This window comes from Triturus cristatus, chromosome 4_1 (genome assembly GCF_964204655.1).
Source record: "Triturus cristatus chromosome 4_1, aTriCri1.1, whole genome shotgun sequence".
Classification (NCBI taxonomy): domain Eukaryota; kingdom Metazoa; phylum Chordata; class Amphibia; order Caudata; family Salamandridae; genus Triturus; species Triturus cristatus.
The window spans coordinates 447,830,288-447,850,724 of record NC_140585.1 but is presented as its reverse complement, the minus strand read 5'-3'; the positions used below and the strand labels follow the sequence as shown (position 1 = coordinate 447,850,724).

The 20,437-nt window shown below is 49.8% G+C and overlaps 1 protein-coding gene and 1 non-coding gene across 2 annotated transcripts in view; one reads left to right on the top strand and one right to left on the bottom strand.

Annotated features, from left to right (window-relative positions):
• Positions 1-20,437, bottom strand: part of LOC146855102 (potassium voltage-gated channel subfamily A member 5-like) — a 429,878-nt gene that overhangs the window by 34,827 nt on the left and 374,614 nt on the right. The gene's annotated exons all lie outside the window — the stretch shown is intronic.
• LOC146855103 (U2 spliceosomal RNA) lies at positions 5,216-5,399 on the top strand. Its single transcript, XR_014959030.1, has one exon. It is a non-coding gene; the product is annotated as a U2 spliceosomal RNA (small nuclear RNA).

The following is a 20,437-nucleotide window of genomic DNA, read 5'->3' as shown; positions in this document are numbered from 1 at the left end:
GCTGAGAACATCATGGGTAATTGGTATTTATTACAGAAGGGGCTGAGTCTGCATCTGCGGCCCGCTGCCTTCCACCAAAGGGACACAGCAGCTCAGTAAATGCGAACAAGAAGTGAGTTTAGCAACCAGTACACCGAAATCATACATGACACCTCTGCTCAACATGCGTGACTCATTTTAGTTCACTTATTTTAGATCTGGTGTGCCTTCTACTGAGCGGGGTTAACAACTGTAAAGTGCGTCAACACTCACACTTTCAAGAAAGATTATTAGGAGTCTCTAACCGCAGATACCGTCCTTGTTTTTCTCGGTCAGCTATTCCACACAAAGATGACAATATTTCGAATCGGCTTTCCCTATATCGCTTAAAGTGTGTGACCTTCTTTCTTGATAGTAAAAATCAATACATATGTTTGCATAAAAATTTGCATTAAAATCATCAAGAGGTCATAAATGTGTCAGTGGCTTGAAGAACTTCTTCTTGGCAGGGTCCTCTTGATCCAGAATTGCTCTAGAACCTGGGGTTTTAAGGCCAGTACTTATACCCCTTTTGGCCTTTGAATTCTTTGTAGATTACAAGTTCCAGCCTTGCCCTGCCTTGGCTCCAGACACACTCCAGGGAGGTGGAGACAGCAATTTCAGAGGACAAGCACAGCCCTATTCAGGTGTCAGTGACAACTCCTGCCACCGCTCTAGCTCAGGAAAGCCCATCAGCCTGGTTATTGGGCATCAGGATATGCAGGGCACACCTCAATCACCTATGTGTGAGCGTCTGGAGTGAATGCTCAACCAGGCCCCTGTCAGTCAGGCAACCAGATGTTGATTCCACAGGCAGGCAGAGGCACAGGATGGTTAAACAAGAAAATGCCCACTTTCTAAAAATGGCATTTTAAAACACACAATTTAAAAAACACCCTTACTAAAAGATGTGTTTTTTAAATTCTGAGCTCAGAGAGCCCAAAATGGCAGCTCCAATGATAGCCTACAGGAGAGCTAGTCCTTGCAATAGTAAAAAAACGAAATTAACAGTATTGCACTATCAGGACATGCAAAACACACCAGTACATGTCTTACCTTTCACCTACACTGCACCCTGCCCATGGGGGTACCTTGAAACTTAGCGCCTTGAGACCCTCACAGGTGAGTAGCCTGCTTACGATCCCCTGATTGATTGAAACTACCTCAGGGGTGCCTTACATGTAGTGTGAGGGAACGTTAGGGCCTGGCAAGTAAGTGCACTTGCCAGGTCAACATGGCAGTTTAACCCCTTGAATGCCCATGATGAGCTGGACTCGTAATGGCACACAGTTCTCGTGTGATCTGAAAACGAGTGTCAATAACCTGCACACCATTAAGCTAAATATGACTGATTGTTAACCCTTTCACCGCGGCGGGAATTCCGCCGCGGTGCTGGGGGGTGCGGGGGGGCAGCGCGGTGGCGCTGTGCTCATGACGGAGCCGCTCCGTCATGAGCCACGGTTGGGCTGTGCTCATGACGGAACGGTTCCGTCATGACTCCGCCCATTTGCGTTGTCCCCCCGCACAGGCGGGGAAACAGCACCGCGCAGGCGGAGCGGCCGCCAACGGGCGTGTCATGACGGAACCGTTCCGTCATGAGCACACGGCAACCGTGGCTCATGACGGAACGGTTCCGTCATGAGCAGGGAAGGGGTTAAGAAAGTGAACCTATGTATTAAAGCTGCTGCCCTCAGTACAACCTGGCTGGCCCCTGCCAGGTAACCTGAATTCCCCAATGTCAAACAGAACCTGTCTGAACCTGAGGACGCACTTTGCACATGCCCAAAATGGTGCTTGCAGATTCACATGGTAGGTTATGACAAGTAAACAATAATATATCCCAATACTCAAATAATCCAGAGTTCCTCAACAATGTATTCAATCGTAGTGCATACAATGTTGTTTAAAGAAAATTATTAACCAAGAAGTGCTTGAAATATACAAAAGAACAAAGCAATAATATGAATGTACAACGATCACAGTTTAAGGCACTGTGTTTTTGTTTATTTTCCTTTTCATTTCCTCATTTCTTGATAGCATCAAATGGCATCAGACACAGTTCCCAATGCATTTCGGTGTGAACACCTTCGTCAGGGAGATGCTGAAACAAAATGTACAATACAATGTATTTGTGATATACAACAAATGACTGAGAATGATAGTACTTCTAAACAGTTACGATATCATTTTCCAACAAAGATACCAGGAATGAACAGGCCAAGCCAGTGGATGAGTATGTGACAATGGTGAAATCAGTGAAAGAAACTGATGGTTGACCGGACACATACTATTGTGTTTTAAAGCAACAGGTTTCAAGTGTTGAAAATCAAAAGGTTTCAAGTGTTTAAAACCACGCAGAATAAACAGTGTACTATTGCCCTGTGCACCAGTGAAAACCCTGTCCGTAGTTCAGCACTGTGCGTGAAGCCGAAAACCATGCTGTTTTAATTCCCCTGGATTAAGTCCAGAAGGACTCACCTACTCAAATGCCATCCAACTACGATACGAAGACTGTGCGCGCTCTCAATACTGAAAGAAAGTGACAAACGAAAAACATGAATGAGTGGTAAAACATAATCATACTAGTTATTGAAACTTGGTGCAGCGAAAATCGAAACCCAACAACAAAAAACCTCTAACGTACTTCAAAATGGGAGCTTGGGGGGCAGCCGAGCACAGCGAGGTCTGCCCCCCGGGCAGATTGGGAGGGGGAGGGGGGGGAGTGGCCGTAGCGGCCATTTTGTGAGTTTGGGCTGCATTTTGGGATAGCCCAAATGCAGCCCAATTACGGCAAAAGTAGCCCAAGGGCTATATAGGCTAGTGCCGCGCCTCCCCAGCCACCATTTTAAGTTTGGTGACCTGGTGGCTGGGAGCGCGGGTAGTAGGAAAAATTTTCGAGTAGGAAAAATTTTGGGATCACACGGCTGATGCGCATCCCCTCTCCTCCCACAGAACAGAAGCGCAACAAGTCCAACCACAAAAGACGGCGGGCGGCGGCAGGTGAAGAGAAGCGCAGTGCAGGCGGGAATAAATCAGGGGTGGTCCGAAGGGCCGTCGGCGGGTTTATTGGCAGAGCGTGTGGTGTGAGGCCGCGAGAAGGCGGCGACCCCGTCCCTCAGGGTTTGTTTTACGAATAAAGTTTCTCCGTCCGGCTCCGGCGTGTGTAAACCTCCGCGACGGGGCGCGCGAGGCCCCTCAGAGGCGTCAGGAGTGCCGGTTGCCAGGGAGACGCGGGTAGCGCGCGGCCTTTAATCGTGAACATCTCCATTGTTGGTCTGCGTGATGCCGGCGCTGACTAATAAGCAGCGTTGATGAGGGGACGAGAAACCCATGGCAATAGCCCTTGTCTTCCAGCGGCGCGCGGGAACGTAATGGGGAACGCGGCGGTTAACGATGCCAGGTCGAGGCTACGATGATGAGCGGTGGGGACGGAAGCGTTGAAGGCGTGGGCAGGGCGGAGAACGACAAGGCCTTCAACAATGATGCCCTCAGAAGGCATAATATTGTCACAGACTCGCAGTCAAGGTCCAGAGTTTGAAGTAAACGAGGGCGGGGGTGGGGGTTGCTCTACGTAAATGAATGATGTGAAGTGTGTGTGTGACCCACAGGCGCAGTGGAAGTCGGTACTGGGATGGCCCGGACACTTTGGAGTTCTGGGCCGAGGGGTTGGGGGCGACCGGGTTAAGGGGGTTTGGCCAGGGGACGAGGGGACAGGGGGTGTAGGGTGGGGGCGGGGCGCGAGCGGTGTGGCGAAGGAGGGGTAGAAGTCCGGGGGTGAAGGCGGGGGATGATGGGGGGGGGCGGGGGCGAGCAGACAGGGGTGGGGGGGTCGGGTGGGGGGTTTTGGAGCGTAGGGGTACAGGGACGGAGACGAGAGGGAGGTGGGGGATGGGAGCGCGGTGTGTCGGGCGTGGGTAGCAAATACGCTGGGGGCCGGCAAGCGAGGCTGGGAGGGGAGTCGGAAAGGTGGTAGGCCCAGCACACCAGACTACTTCATTTCTTTCCAGGCGGGAGACCGACAGTTTGACCGGCGCGGGGTGCCAGACTTGGTAGGGCTGGGAGCGGCTCGATGGCACCAAGGAGAAGGGAGGGTGGAGCCTTGGGCGGCGTATCCTGTACCGGCGAGGGATCCCGGCGCGGCTGGCACAAGTAGGCCCGGTACGGGCTCGCCAGCCCCAACACCCACGGGGTCACGGCGCCCCGGGGACCATCGGCAGAGGAGCACCGCAGCGGAGAATGTTTGTTGACCACTCCAGCAGTTGGCGCCACCAGCGGGGAGCGCTGGGGGTGCGGGACAGGATGGAAAACGGGGAGTTGCGTGAGGTGGACAAGGGGGACAGGGGGCCAGGGGGCCGAGTAATGTTGTGGCTAGTTTCTTGCAGGTGTCACGACGCCAGGCGCGGCCCACGGGTCGGACATCGAGGTGGGAAACAGCTCGGCCCCCAGGACAGGACGCCGGGAGGAGCGGCGGACTGAGGCACTGGCGCCAGGTAATAAACATTTGCTCGGGCGCCCAGTGGTGGTTTTCCAAAGGGGTGGGGGGGGGGTCGGGGGGGAGGTTGCACGAGGGAGCGTACGTTATGGATGTGGCAGTGGGCCAGGAAGGCGCAGAAAAGGGGGACGAATGTAAGACCGCTGAGAAGGGACGGTCAAGAAAGAGGCAGCTGATGCAAGGATAGGGGAGGGGCCCGGCTAGCTCAGTCGTTAGAGTAGGTAGACTCTTAATCTCAAGGTGTGGGTCGGGCTCCACGGTGGGCCCACAAACACAAAAAAAAAAAAAAAAAAAAATCAAGTGGAAAGGAGGAATTGAAGATCACACGGTTACCGTTTATGGGGGTAGCGAAGCCCTCGGGGGGCATTGGATGTTGGTAACAAAACAAGGTTTGGAAAGAGGAATATGTGGAAATGGTCAAACTCCGGCATAGGAAGGTCAGGGCAAAGGAGGGTTCCGAGGAGGTGGAATTCGAGTGGGCAAGGAGGCCTAAGGTGCCGGTGACGATAGGGAACTGGACAGCGGTTTTTCTCATTGGTGACAGTGGGTACGGGGGGGAGCTTCCGGGGAGGTTAGTGGCCATGTGTAAATACAAGGCAGTCATACGGAAAGCGCAAATTATAAGGGGGGGATATGCCTGGGCTCAGTATGCTGAGGAATTCCGGGCGCGCATGGCGTGGGATACGGCAGCGAAGCGGGGAGAGCATACCATGGGGCTCGCGGGGTCGGTGAAGACTATTTTTACGGTCAGTTAATATCTGATGCGCCCTCTATCTGGGGACCATATATTAAATTGATTTTTGGAACAGGGAGATGGAATAGGAGCTGGCTCTGTCCACTCCACGCATCAACCTGGTATTGCAGTACCTCCAGGAATGGTGCAACACAAAAGCAGGCACGGTAGGTGGGAGGGGGGCTGAGGGGCCTGGGCCACAGGGCTCTTAGTACGGTTAACGAGGGGAAGTTGTGGGGTTATCCGGACAGGACAAGCGCAGCTGGTGTAGTGGTATCATGCAAGATTCCCATGCTAATAACAAAAAAAAAACAAAAAAAAAGCAGTGGCGGAGTGATTACGGTTGGGGGGTTTCTGGTTGGGTTTAGTTTGGTGTAGGACGGGACGAGGGTGTGGAGATGGGCAGTTACGTTGAAATTGGCGCAGGAGCGCCCACAGGTGGAAGAAGCGAAAATGGATAAGGAGGTACAGGAGGGCCGCAGGGCGGACCCTTTCAGGAAATGGCTGTTGCATAAAGTTGATGGGGTCACCCATTGGAGTGGTGCCGGAAAAGGAGGGGAGAAAAAAGGAAAAAAAAAAAAAAAAAAAGAGCAGGGGCAGTTTTGGCTGATACAGCAATGGTCATGGCCCAAAGGTGGGTCGGTCACGGACTTTATTGAGGAAAGTGCGGCCACTGTGTTTTACTCCGCTGTTGACGTAGCTATGTTACTGGTGGTGACCACGGGCGCAACAGTGCAGATGGCAAAGTGCAACATGCAGTCAGCTTTCCGGCTGCTGCCAGTTCATCCAGATGACTTGGATCTGTGGGGCATACAATTCGGCGGTCACTGGTATGTGGACAAAGCATTGCCGATGGGCTGCTCCATGTCTGGCGCACTTTTTGACGGTTCGGCACGTTCCTACAAGGGTTAGTTACGGAACGGACGGGTCACCAAGGCACGAGGTGGGTCTTGGATGACTTCTTTTGTGTCGGCACCTCAGACTCCGCGGACTGCCAGATGGGCTGGACAGTTTCCCTGAGATCATGAGGGAGATGGGTGTGCCATGGGCACTGGGGAAAACACGAAGACCCAGTAGGGGACTGGCTTTTCTAGGCATGGATCTGGGTCCAGTTTGGTGGAGCCATGCCTTCTGGTGGATACAAAGTGAAACATGTTAGAACGGCGAGCAAGTGTGTTGACGCGACAGGAGGTGACGATTGGGGGCATACAAGGGTCGCTGGGCATCTTAATTTTGCCAGTAGGTTGGGTAGAGTAGGGCGGACGTTCGGGAGGCGACTGGGGAGACCAGTGGAGGGGCAGAGGCCCCCACACTAGCCTGTTCCGCGGTCAGCGGGGTGCGGGTAGCCTCGAGAATGTTGGCAGTTTTTACGGCACCAATTAACGGGGTGCGTTTGATGAGGGACGTGGACATTGGTGTGGAATGTGCGGATTTTCTTAGATGCAGAAGAGAGCAGGGGATTTGGGCTGTACTGGCAGGGAAGGTGGTGCACAGAACCCTGGCCCGCGGAACGGTTGGAGGGAGGCAGGAGCATGGCTTTTTGGGATGTCTTTTACTGGGTGGTGGCTGTCACGCGGTAGGGGGGTTTCCGTTAGATCACAAGAAGGTCAAGTTAGGAGTGACAAAATGGCAGTGGTGCAGGGGAGCAACAGGCAAGTCGGCACGGGACGAGCAGGTGCTCGAGTTGTTGAGGGTTTTGGGGCGGGGGCGTTGAGGCATGATATGACGTTCCACGCGGTGCATGGGCTAGGCGTGGTCGATGACATTGCGGAGGCATTGTTTACAACGCGGGAGATTTGGTGGGCTCGCCTAGGACGGGACGGGACTCTGACCGGAATGATGAAATAGCTATGGGAAGTGGGCAACACCGGATGCTACACTTGGTTTTCGGCGCCTTAGCCCTGTCTACGAGGTCGGCATACCGGGCGGCATGGGAGGAGTTTGTCCATTCAGAGGCGAACGGGCGGGTTCCCGGGGTGGCAAGACAAGAGGCGGTTTGCAGTTCATATTGGCCTTGGCGGCAAAGGGTCCGGCCGAGGTGACGATGGGGCAAGTTGGCGGGGTCGGTTTCGTCGGGAACTGGTTATGGGGAGGTCTCTTTCGGGGCGGAGGGTTTTAGTAGTTGGCGCTGAAAGGGGAAAACGGACCACAAAAAGCGAGCTGGGATGAGGGTGCGTTCGCCACCGGTTGCCCTTTGCGGTGGGTTTTGCGTCGGAAATCTTGCTCGGGGGGTTGGGGGACTTGGTCTGTTCACATAGGTGGGGGAGGGGCGTGAAGGCTTCGTACTGCGGGCGGTGCTGCATACAGCAATGAGGAGACTGGGTATCGAGGAGAAGGGTTTTGGCACGCATTCCTTCCACATTGGGGCGGCATCAGGGGCACAGGCGAGGGGTTGGGAGAGTAGGGACATCAGGAAGTTGGGTAGGTGGTCATCGAATTGTTATTAGCAGTATGGGTGCAGCAAAAAAAAAAAAAAAAAAAAAGTTTAGTTGGTCTTTTCCTGGTTTTCATTCTTGTTTTCTTTTCAGGTTCGGTTATGGGATCCCCCGCCAGGGAGATGGCCATCGGGATCGTGGGGTATTCTCTTGTGAGACGGGCGCGGGTACAGGCCCGGGAGAGTTATTTTGAGGACAGCTTGGGGTTCCAGACAGACTTATCCTCTGTGGCATGGCGGGGTAAGGGCTTTTTGAGCGGGAAGGATTTTGTGCCAGTGGGGAACGTATTTTACGGGCGGGAAGGTGCCCGTTTCTGTTGGTATTACAGCTGGGGGAGCCTGACAGGGCAAGGGAGACAGGTTGGCACTGAGGCGGTTTATGTCAAAGGACCTGGTATGGATCAGGGGGAGATGGGTGGCGTTTTCCATTGTCGGGTCGGAATTTGTCCCCTGGAGGAGTTGGACGGGGGCGGTAAGCCTTCGGGCAGTGGATTAAGTGAGGAGGAGGTTACCCACGGAGATGGGGGCGGTTTGGTAGTTAGGTGGGGATAGGAAGATTGGCTCATGGGGACATCTGCTGCGTTGCGCGAGTGCTGTTCAGGGACGATGGGGCACACTTGTCGCGTTGGGGATTGCCCCGGTACCGCTGGGAGTTTTCGAGAGGTTTTAGCACGGTTGCTAGGGGTTTTACATGCGTTAGGTTTCACATGCGGTCCCGGGGGGATTGGGGGGGGGGCAGAAAAAGGGGGAGGAAGAGGCGTATCCGCCTACACTTCCCCCCCCTTGTTTCTGGGTGGCGGGGTGGTTGACAGTTGGCCGGGATTGGCTAGAGTTTGTTGTTATAAGTTTGCTAGTTTGGGTCCAGGAACAGGGAAGGGTAACCAGTTTGGATAAGTTTAGATTAGAGGTTGGATAGTTACAGTTGCACAGAAGGCAGGTAGGGGTTACGGTCAGGGGAGTTTGGGAGTGGGAAAGGCTACATGGTGTAGGATTGGGTTAATTGTTGGTTATGGAATGTTATGTTGTATTTTGGGGGATGGGGGAACTGATGTTGGGATCGTAGGGGTGGGGGAAGGAACAAGAGGTCAGGAAATGATTGTATAGCGAGGTGTTAGTTTTGTAAGGCAGTGGCCAAGGAGTTAAAATTGTGATATGCACCTGTTTCAATAAAGCGGCCTTTTTCACACACAATAAAGTGGTCTGGTGTCGGCTTGCCCCCCCACTCCCCCTTAATTCCCAATGGGAGCTTGGGGGGCAGCCGAGCACAGCGAGGTCTGCCCCCCGGGCAGATTGGGAGGGGGAGGGGGGGGAGTGGCCGTAGCGGCCATTTTGTGAGTTTGGGCTGCATTTTGGGATAGCCCAAATGCAGCCCAATTACGGCAAAAGTAGCCCAAGGGCTATATAGGCTAGTGCCGCGCCTCCCCAGCCACCATTTTAAGTTTGGTGACCTGGTGGCTGGGAGCGCGGGTAGTAGGAAAAATTTTCCCCTCCCGCCCACCCTAATGTTTAGGGGTGAAGGGGCGTAGTTTTAGGGTTGTGGGATGTCATTTGAGAAGTCTGGTGGGCAGCATTTGTTGGAACAGGTGTATAGGGGCAGTTGGCTGTATTGTCGCTTGGAACAGGTGCAGGCGGGGTGGTTGACAGTTGGCCGGGATTGGCTAGAGTTTGTTGTTATAAGTTTGCTAGTTTGGGTCCAGGAACAGGGAAGGGTAACCAGTTTGGATAAGTTTAGATTAGAGGTTGGATAGTTACAGTTGCACAGAAGGCAGGTAGGGGTTACGGTCAGGGGAGTTTGGGAGTGGGAAAGGCTACATGGTGTAGGATTGGGTTAATTGTTGGTTATGGAATGTTATGTTGTATTTTGGGGGATGGGGGAACTGATGTTGGGATCGTAGGGGTGGGGGAAGGAACAAGAGGTCAGGAAATGATTGTATAGCGAGGTGTTAGTTTTGTAAGGCAGTGGCCAAGGAGTTAAAATTGTGATATGCACCTGTTTCAATAAAGCGGCCTTTTTCACACACAATAAAGTGGTCTGGTGTCGGCTTGCCCCCCCACTCCCCCTTAATTCCCAATGCTGGGTGCGCGCTCTCCTCACTACTGCCGGTTCAAAACGTCAATGGAAGCGGTGTGCTACAACATAGGGGAAACCTCGTTAGAATGGCTATCACCATTGCTCGATGATCTTAAAAATTGACGCACCCCTATGCTCGTACCTTAAAGTTCGAATTCTGAATGAAAAAAGGCTCCTCTCTCCCCCATTCACACTGTGCACGATAGTGCTTGTGCGTCTGTATTTGAACTTCAGCGTGTGACGTCAAAAAGTAATAGACATTGAAAACAGACTAGTGCTGGCAACATTAAAACCAGGAAGTGCCAAGGTAAAAATCGAAATGCATGAATAACTCTATGATACAATTACGCAAAAGACACGTTGATATCTGAAGATAGATATGCAACGTAAACAACCTTAGCCCCGCTCATGCCAGGTTTAAATAAACTTAAGTGTTTATGAATTATACCAGCCATTGAAAATAGATCACAAATGAATAGGATGAATGTGTATCATATCGGAACAAAGAAAAAAAGGTGGATTTCCACGTAAACAATAAAACAAAAAAAATCAGAATGAAACACAAATGAGGTCAAGTGAATCGTGACGCAAACGTGATCCACACATACAGGTCAAAGAACCCTTAACATTCCTATGTGCAAAATTGTACAGCTGAGCATTCTGCGTGTTTCCAAACCAAAGAAAACTGAATGTTGATGGTCAATCATCACAAAAATAAACAAGGTGCTAGAAAAATCTCATGATATCTGAGTACATTCTGCTAATACCACATGTAAACAAAATGGAACAATAAAGTTATGTTTATAAAAAACAAGTAAATTCAATTTTGTCATTCAACCCACAAGGACTCATGGTATTTAAGAACCGAATCCAAAACGTTTCTCTTTGAGCCAGTAGTCTGGCAACATCAACATGCGGTGTGACTGACACCTGTTCAAGTACTGTAAAACGTAATTGGGGTAAAGTGTGTTTTTTGTCTGCCCAGTGTACTGCTAAGCATGACTTGAAATTGGCCGTACGAATCATGCTTTTGTGTTCAGTTAATCTGATTTTAACCTTCCTTGTGGTGCAGCCAACATATACAAGACCGCATGGACACTTGATGACATATGTCACCATACCATGTGAACGCTGTAGTATCATCATCATTTAACATCTTAAGGAAAATAAAGAAACTTCTCCCATATCTTCCTACAACTACGGGAAAAACACTAATGCAATGCCCTCTTCCTCAATGCACAAAAAAAGGTCATCTCTAAACTTCAAATGATACAAAATGCCTCAGCTAGAGTTTTGTTGGGCATTCCAAAATTTAGCTCGGTCTCTAGACATTTGGACCAACTGCATTGGCTTCCGGTCAGAAGTCGCACGAAATTCAAGGCCCTTTGTATTGTCTACAAGGCAATAAACAACATGGGACCTAAATTCCTCAGGAGTTCACTTAAGCCTTTATCAACCTCCAGAACGCTTCGTTCCAATACTGCTCATCTGCTTCATATACCCAGAACAAGGAAAGTTAACTGGGGAGACAGATGTTTTACCATCGCAGCTGCAAAACTATGGAACTCCCTTCCTTTTAATAGAAAATCCAGTCCAACGCTGATCATCTTCAGAAAGCAGCTAAAGACATGGCTGTTTTCTCAACGATATGATTATCCATAAAATCACTCTGAAACTGCCTCAGAGATCTACTTCACTGGTATCTGATTTAGCTCCCAGCGCCGAGACACCTATGGGTAATTGCAGCGCTTTAAAAATCGCATAAATAAATAAATAAATAAATACCCGTGTTGCAGTCTGATGTATGTCTTAGTTTGATTTGTTGCCCTGTGTGTGGGTGTGCGAACTTGTCACCTACGATCACATTGCCAAAGTGATCGCAGTTGTGGCACTTCCGCATACCCAGCGTAGTAATGTGAGTACTTGTTGTTACATGCTTTTTTAGCAGCTCCTTGATGTTTTTAGATCTAGAGTAAGCACTGATTGGGCGACCCTTAAAAACTTCCTTAAAGTCATCTTCCTGTTCAATGATTTCCCAGCGTTTTTGAATACTGTGTTTAATCGCTGTGGCTGCTGTGGAATATTTTAAAACACAAATTTCTCTAGTTGACACAGGTTTAATGGATTTACTCAATAGATCGGTTCGAGCAAGGCTAACAGCTCTGCATTTGGCCACCTCTGCAACTTCAGATGGATAGCCTCTCTTTAGATATTGTTGTGCTAATTCCTCAATGCTTGTTCTGCCCTGAATGTCATCAGAACAAATCCTTCTGGCCCTGATAAATTGGGATAATTGCAAGTGGTTTTTGAGAGTGAATGAGTGAAAACTATTGTAATGCAAAGCATTATTTCTATCAGTAGGTTTTTTGTACACCCTCGTGACCAAACGGTTGCCTTTTTTTTCAATCAAAATGTCTAGAAAATTGATGGTGGTGAAGTTAATTGAATGGGTAAACTTGATTTGAGAATGACAGTTGTTTAACCCCTTCAGTGCCCATGACGAGCTGGACTCGTCATGGGCTGCGGTGGCGCTGTGCCCATGACGAGTCCAGCTCGTCATGAACTCCGCCCGCTAATGGAAGGCGCGGCACTGGGCGGGGAAAGGGGCGGGCATGCAAGGGGTTAATGTCACAAGTGCAATTTCAAGTTGTTGTTGTGTTCCTTTCCATAGTATTAAAATGTCGTCTATGTACCATAAGTACAATATAAGGTGATCCGACCATGCTTCGTTGTGTAGAATGTGTGTGTCCTCGAACTGAGCCATGAAAATATTTGCATACATTGGTGCTCCAGTAAAACCCATAGAGGTACCTGTCTTCTGTAAATAAAATTGCTGTTTCCAGGAAATATAACTGTGGTAAAAACTGAACTGAAGTAACTCCAATAAAAGAATGTTAAGTGATTCCACATAATCATGCCTTAGTAGTAACCACTCAACCGCTTCAATTCCTTCTCCATTGGAATCGATGTATACAATGCCGATACATCAATGGTGCTTAACCATATTTCTGCATCATCTGGGATATTGACTTGTTGCAATTTGTTGAGGCAATCTGTTGTATCTTGAACATATGTGGTCCAATGCTGAAGCAAAGGTTGTAAATGATAGTCTAGGAATTTCCCAACTGGTTCGTGCAGGGACCCGCATCCCGCCACAATAGGGAGGAATGGAGGGTCAACCGGATCTTTATGCATTTTAGGAAGCATATAAATATGTGGTCTTTTGGGATGATCTGATATTAAAAATCTGTAGGTGTTTTCATCAATCCATCCAAGATCTTTGGCTTTATTCAAAATCTGTAGTGTCCTGAAAAACAACTGTGGGATCTGATTCTAGAGGTGCCCATGACGAGTCCAGCTCGTCATGAGGCATCCCCTGGGAAATCCCTCTGTGATTCCCTTTAAACCAAAATAGCCTCAGTAGCTGGGGAAGAGCTTCCCCAGCTCCCGAGACCCCCCCGGTTTCTCTGAAATGACGATCGTCGCGCACGTCGCGCTGACGTCATTTCAGTGAAACCTGAAACTGAAATGAGCCAAGAGGCTCATTTCAGTTTCCCTTTCTACGTGCTCAGGGGGCTATCTCAGCCCCCTGAGCACGTAGAAAGACGGGAGAGGTATCGTTGGAAAGGGGAGAATCTCCCCTTTCCAATTGTACCCCTCCCCAGTGGATCCCTGCTTGGGGATCGCCACAGGAGGGCGATCCCCAAGCAGGGATCCATCAACTAGATACCCCTTGGGCAATGGCCTTTGCTCCCCCAGTTTATTTTGGAAACATTTAGTCTTTTTGCCCCCCCCCTAGGGGGCAGATGGGGGCAGTAGCCCCCAATCTGCCCCCCGGGAGGGCAAAAAGCCCACTAGACACCAGGGATTTTTTTTAAAGTAAAAATAAGGGTGGGGGCTGCCCAAAACAGGCAGGCCCATGCCCCCACCTCACCCCCCAATTATTACAGCCTTTCTGCCCCCCCCGGGGGGCAGATGGGGCATTGGCCCCTAATCTGCCACTTCGGGGGGGCAGAAAGCCCACCAAACACCAGGGATTTGTTTTTGGTTTTATTAGGTTGGGGGCTGCCCGAAATGGGCACGCCAATGCCCCCACCCACCCACCACCATTACAGCCTTTCTGCCCCCCCTGGGGGGCTGATGGGGCATTGGCCCTTAATCTGCCACTTCGGAGGGGGCGGAAAACCCACTAGACACCAGGGATTTTTTAGAAAGTAAAAATAAGGGTGGGGGCTGCCCAAAACAGGCATGCCCATGCCCCCCGCAATCATTACAGTCTTACTGCCCCCCCTGGGGGCAGAAGGGGCATTGGCCCCTAATCTGCCCCTTCGGGGGGGGCGGAAAGCCCACTTGACGCCAGGGATTTTTTTCGCGCAATTTTATTTAGGGTGGTGGCTGCCCGAAATGGGCACGTCAATGCCCCCACCCCCGCCACTATTACAGCCTTTCTGCCCCCCCCCCGGGGGGCAGATGGGGCAGTAGCCCCAATCTGTCCCCCCCGGGGGGCAAAAAACCCACTAAATGCCAGGGATTTTATTTTGCACAATTTGTTTTAGGGTGGGGGCTGCCTACAATGGACATGCCAATGCCGCTAACCCACGCCACCATTACAGCCTTTCTGCTCCCCCTGGGAGACAGATGGGGACAGTAGCCCCCAATCTGCTCCCGGGGGAGGGCAGAAAGCCCACTTGATGCAAGGGATTTTTTTTGCGCATTTTTTTAGGGTGGGCTGCCCAAAATGGGCACCCAAATGCCCCCCCCCCGCCACCATTACAACCTTTCTGCCCCTCGGGGGGCAGATGGAGGCAGTAGCCCCCAATCTGCCCCACCCCCCAGAGGGGCAGAAAGCTCTCTATCCACCAGGGATTTTTTTTGCGCAATTGTTTTTAGGGTGTGGGCTGCCCGAAACGGGCATGCCAATGCCCCCACCCTCCCCCCCACAAAAATGAAAGTCTTTCTGCCCCCTGGGAGGCAGATGGGAGCTGCAGCCCCCAATCTGGCCCACCAGCGCAGAAAGCCCACTATACAACATGGATTTTTTTGTATTATTAGTGTTGGGGTAGGTGCTCCCCAAAATGGGCATCACAATACCCCCACCCCACCCCCAGAGAAATTCCAGTCTTTCTGCCCCCCCGGGAGGGCAGATGGTGGCAGTGGCCCCTGATCTGCCCCCTGGGGGGGCATAAAGCCCACTAGGCGCCAGCGAGTACGCAGGCTTTTTTTATGCGTGGGGGTGGGGCTGCCCAAAATGGTCATACCAATGCCCCCACCCCCACAAAAAATAGCCACAGTCTATCTGCCCCTTTAGGGGCATATCGGGATGAAACCCCCTCCACCCGATTTCCCCCCAGGGCGGCAGAGAGCCCACTGGGCTCCGACTTTTTTTAGCAATGTGCCTACCTGTGGATTTTGGGCCCTAGTGCAGCTGGCATGTAGGGAAACCTAGCAAACCTGTACATTTTTGAAAACTAGACACCGAGGGGAATCCAAGATGGAGTGACTTGACTGGCTCTCACCAGGTTCTGTTACCCAGAATACTTTGCAAACCTAAAAATGGGTCCAAAATAACACCTTTTCCTCACATTTCTTTGGTGGAAAGTTCTGGACTCTGCGTAGGGCCACAAAATTCCACCCACCCCATGTTCCCCAAAGTCTTCTGAGAAAAATGGTACCTCACTTGCGTGGGTAGGCCTAGTGCCCGCGACAGGCAAGGGCCCAAAACCTATTGAGGAGACATCAAAATGACCTATCACAAAACAACCTGGTTTTCCAAAGGGGGTCCCAAGAGTTTTTGGCCCCGGGCTTGGTGGCCATCAAGGGAAACCTACCAAACCCCCACATTTCTGAAAACTAGACACCCGGGGGAGTCCAGGGAGGTATGACTTGCGTGGATCTCCAAAGTTTCCTTACCCAGAATTCCCTGCAAACCTCAAATTTAGCTGAAAATATCACTTTTTTCACACGTTTTTGAGTGGGAAAGTTGTGGCTGACACAAATTTCCTACCACCCAGCGTTCCCCCGGGTCTCCCATTAAAAATGGTGCCTCACTTGTGTGGGAGGCCCAAGTACCCGCGACAGGCAAGGGCCCAAAACGTATTGAGGCGACATCAAAATTGCCTATCTCAAAACGACCGGGTTTTGCAAGGGGGGTCACCTGAGTTTTTGGTCCGGTGCTCGGCGGCCACCAAGGGAAACCTACCAAACACACACAAGTCTGAAAACTAGACACCCCGGGGAATCCAGGGAGGTATGACTTGCGTGGATCCCCCAACGTTTCCTTACCCAGAATGCCCTGCAAACCTCAAATTTAGCAGAAAAAATAACTTTTTTCACATATTTTTGTGTGGGAAAGTTGTGGCATCACCGGGCTGACACAAATTTCCTTCCACTCAGCATTCCCCCGGGTCTCCTGATAAAAATGGTGTCTCACTCGTGTGGGAGGCCCAAGTACCCGCAACAGGCAAGGGCCCAAAACGTATTGAAGCGACATCCAAATTGCGTATCTCAAAACGACCTGGTTTTGCAAGGGGGGTCACCTGGGTTTTTGGTCCGATGCTCAGCAGCCACCACGGGAAACCTACCAAACCCACACATTTCTGAAAGCTAGACACCCGGGGGGGTTCCAGGGAGGTATGACTTGCGTGGATCCCCCAATGTTTCCTTACCGAGAATGCCCTGCAAATCTCAAATTTAGCTGAAAAAATCACTTCTTTCACACATTTTTGTGTGGGAAAGTTGTGGCATCACCGGGCTGACACAAATTTCCTACCACCCAGCGTTCCCCCAGGTCTCCCGATAAAAACTGTGCCTCCCTTGTGTGGGAGGCCCAAGTACCCGCGACAGGCAAGGGCCCAAAACGTATTTAGGCGACATCAAAATTGCCTATCTCAAAAAGACCTGGTTTTGCAAGGGGGTCCCCCGTGTTTTTGGCCCGGTGCTCGGCGGCCACCTAGGGAAACCTACCAAACCCACACATTTCTGAAAGCTAGACACCCGGGGGAGTCCAGAGAGGTATGGCTTGCGTGGATCCCCCAAAGTTTCCTTACCCAGAATGCCCTGCAAACCTCAAATTTGGCTGAAAATATCACTTTTTCACACGTTTTTGTGTGGGAAAGTTGTGGCATCCCCGGGCTGACACAAATTTCCTACCACCCAGCGTTCCCCCGGGTCTCCCAATAAAAATGGTACCTCACTTGTGTGGGAGGCCCATGTACCCGCGACAGGCAAGGGCCCAAAATGTATTGAGGCGACATCAAAATTGCCTATCTCAAAACGACCTGGTTTGGCAAGAGGGGTCACCTGGCTTTTTGGTCCAGTGCTTGGCGGCCACCAAGGGAAACCTACCAAACGCACACAATTCTGAAAACTAGACACCCGGGGGATTCCAGGGAGGTATGACTTGCGTGGATCCCCCAGCGTTTCCTTACCCAGAATGCCCTGCAAACCTTGCAGGGCATTTAATGTTTGCAGGGGATTGTGGGTAAGGAAACGTTAGGGGATCCATGCCATACCTCCCTGGAATCCCCCGGGTGTCTAGTTTTCAAAAACATATAGGTTTGCTAGCTTTCCCTGGGTGCCGGCAGAGCTATGGTTCAAAAACTACAGCTAGGCACTTTGCCAAAAAAGGGTCATTTTTTCACAGCAAAATTGAGGAGTGTCCATGTTGCGTTTTGCGCCATTTCCTGTCGCGGGCACTAGGCCGACCCACACAAGTGAGGTACCATTTTTATCGGGAGACTTAGGGTAATTCAGATTTGTAAAGGAACTGTTATTACCTATTGACTTTTGATGTATTTCTGCCTTCCAAATGAAAGACAATGTGTAAAAAAGAAGTCATTTTAAAAAATGACCAATAATTCTCATGCTAGTATGAGTATTCCCAATTTCGAAAATTTGCAAATATCTACTGTTTCTAAACTCTATATTTTGTTCCCATTTCAGAAATACATAGGTGTCTTTCATACCGATTTTTCAATTTTTACAGAATAATTACTATATACCCGGTACATAATAAAAAAACCATTGCAAGTTGCTAGTCAGTTTTTGGCTCTGGGTTCATCTGGTTCTTGGTGAACCTACAAGTCCTATATATTTCCCCACAACCCGTAATGTCCAGTGGATGTAACGGTATATTGCTTTCAAAGAGCTGTCATAATTAGAAGTAGTTACAGGTGAAAACATTGAAACAAAAGGCTGTTTTTTTCAACTGATTTTCAATTTATCCTATATTTAACTGTTAGTTTCTATAAAGAAACTTTAATGGATCTACACAAATGACCCCTTGCTGAATTCAGAATTTTGTCTACTTCTCTAAAATGTATAGTTTTCCAGGATCCATTATTGCCTTTGTACCCATTTCTACCATTAACTGGAAGGAGGTCGGAAGCACAAAAAATAGCAAAAATAGGCTATGTCCCAGAAAAATCCCAAAACTGTGTAAAAAATGTTGGGTTTCTGACAAAAGTCATGTATCCCCTAAACGCTGGGAAAATTGTGATTTCAGCCCCACATGCCCTTTTTTGATAACATTCGCAGGGAAAAATTTGCAGCCCGTTTTTCCCATTTTTCCCAAAAAAAACAAATTTGTGCTGTATTTTGGCTCATTTCTGTGACCCCTCCAGGGGAATCCACAAACCCTGAGTACCTTTAGAATCCCCATGATGTTGGAAGAAAAGGATGCAAATTTGGCGTGGGTACCTTATGTGGTCAAAAAGTTACAGGGGCCTCAGCGCGCACTACCCCAAATAGCCAAAAAAAGGCTTGGCACAGGAGGGGGAAAAGGCCTGGCAGCGAAGGGGTTAAAACTTCACCCACAGACACTGCAATGGCAAGCCTGAGATAAGTTTACAGGGCTTACACTGTGGGTGGCACAACCAGTGCTGCAGGCCCACTAGTAGCATTTGATTTGCAGGCCCTGAGCCCATACACAGCACTTTACTAGGGACATACCAGTAAATCAAACATGTCAATCACGGAGAGCCAATCAGAAACACAATTTACACTGGGAGCACTTGCACTTTAGCACTGATCAGCACTGGTAAAGTACCCTGAGTACCTAAACAGTAAAAACGAAGTCCAGCATACAATAAAAAAATTAAACAGGAGGCAAACGCAAAAAGACAGAGGAAACCACGCCAAGGATGCCAGGTCTATCAGTGCCTTTTATATCACAATGTTTAATGAAATTGACTATGAAGTTACAAGAATAGCCTAGGGATGCTGATCTTCCAATCCCGTTTGTCAAGGTCATTCCTGGCCTATAAAAGTTTGAATAACTGAGCCATTTTGTGCATTTTAAAATAAATAAGCAATTACCCATAGTCTCCACAGGCAGAAGTAAATGGGCATTGCTGAATTATTACTGTTGGAAAGTAGATTGTTGGTAGGGGAAAATGTAGGTCTGCCACTGGCAATACTGCCACTAACACATGATAGGACTCAGCATAGGTCTCAGAAAAGTATTCCCATGCTCAACCCTTGGTAGCTTGGTTGCGAGCAGGCAGGCTTAACTTCAAAGACAGGTATGTCAAGCTGTAAAAAACACCAATTCAGTAAATAACTAAGACACAACACATAATAAAAGTCCAACACCAATTTATAAAAATAGGAAATATTTTTATCTTTAAAATGACACCAAAACAACAAAACTCCAATGTAGGGAAACCAGCGATATGAATTTTCAAAGATTTAGCATTATATAGCACTTAAAAACAAATAGCACCTTATTAGGATCTCTGGTCGTGATACACCGGCTCAAAGTCAAAGTTTCAGGCAGACCGCGATGGAGCCCAGAGTGGCTACCACTCGCGGTAGGTCCCTGTCAGACTTTTTACCTTCGGGCTTAGAAACTTTTCTGAAGCTTTTCTTCCCGGGGTCCCTCGAAGCTAGTCCAGATTCGGTGAAGGTTCGCCGGATTGCCTTGCGATGAGCTCCCGGTCAAACTTATGGAAGTCCGACCTCCGGAGCATTTCTGCGAGGCAAACCCAGGATCCAGGCCGACACACGGTTGAAGGCAGGCGGGTTGGCTTCGCGGTCGCTCCCATGCACCTTTTCTTCATTCGTACTTAGACATTTTTTCTGAGCTTTTTCTCGCTGAGTCCCTCGATGTTCTTCACCAGGCCGGATTCGATGAGGGTTCGCCGGCCTTGGATTTCTTCTACTCTCGGTCAAACTCTGGAAGTGGGACCTACGGAGCTTTTATCGGGACGAACCTGGATGGCTTGGCCAGCTCGCGGTTGAAGGCAGGCGGCTTGGCTGGCCACTTTGAGTCGGTCCCTCTATCAAGCTTCTTTTCAAAGTTGCTCCAAAGTTCTCCAAACTTCTTGAACTTCTTCCTGACGTTCCTCAAGGGGTCCCAAAGTGTCTCAAACTCACTCCAAGGGTCTGGAAGCTCCAAGATGGTCCTTGAAAGTTGAGGACTTTAGTTCCCACAATCCACTTGGACAAAATCCTTACAAATCCACTGGTGTTCTCCAGATTGAGGCTCCTTGGTGGTGATGGTCCAAGTGAGTCCTGTTAACCTGTAGCTTGCAGGGAGTCCACTCTTTATTTCTTTTGCAGCAAGGTAATACACAGGGCTGTAGTTTCAGCTGGTGCACTCTTCAGAGGACAGGCCTTAGAACTTTGCACCCCACCTTCTCAGCATGGCAACGTCTTGCTTCCCTAAGTTTCAAGCAGCAGATCTGAGAG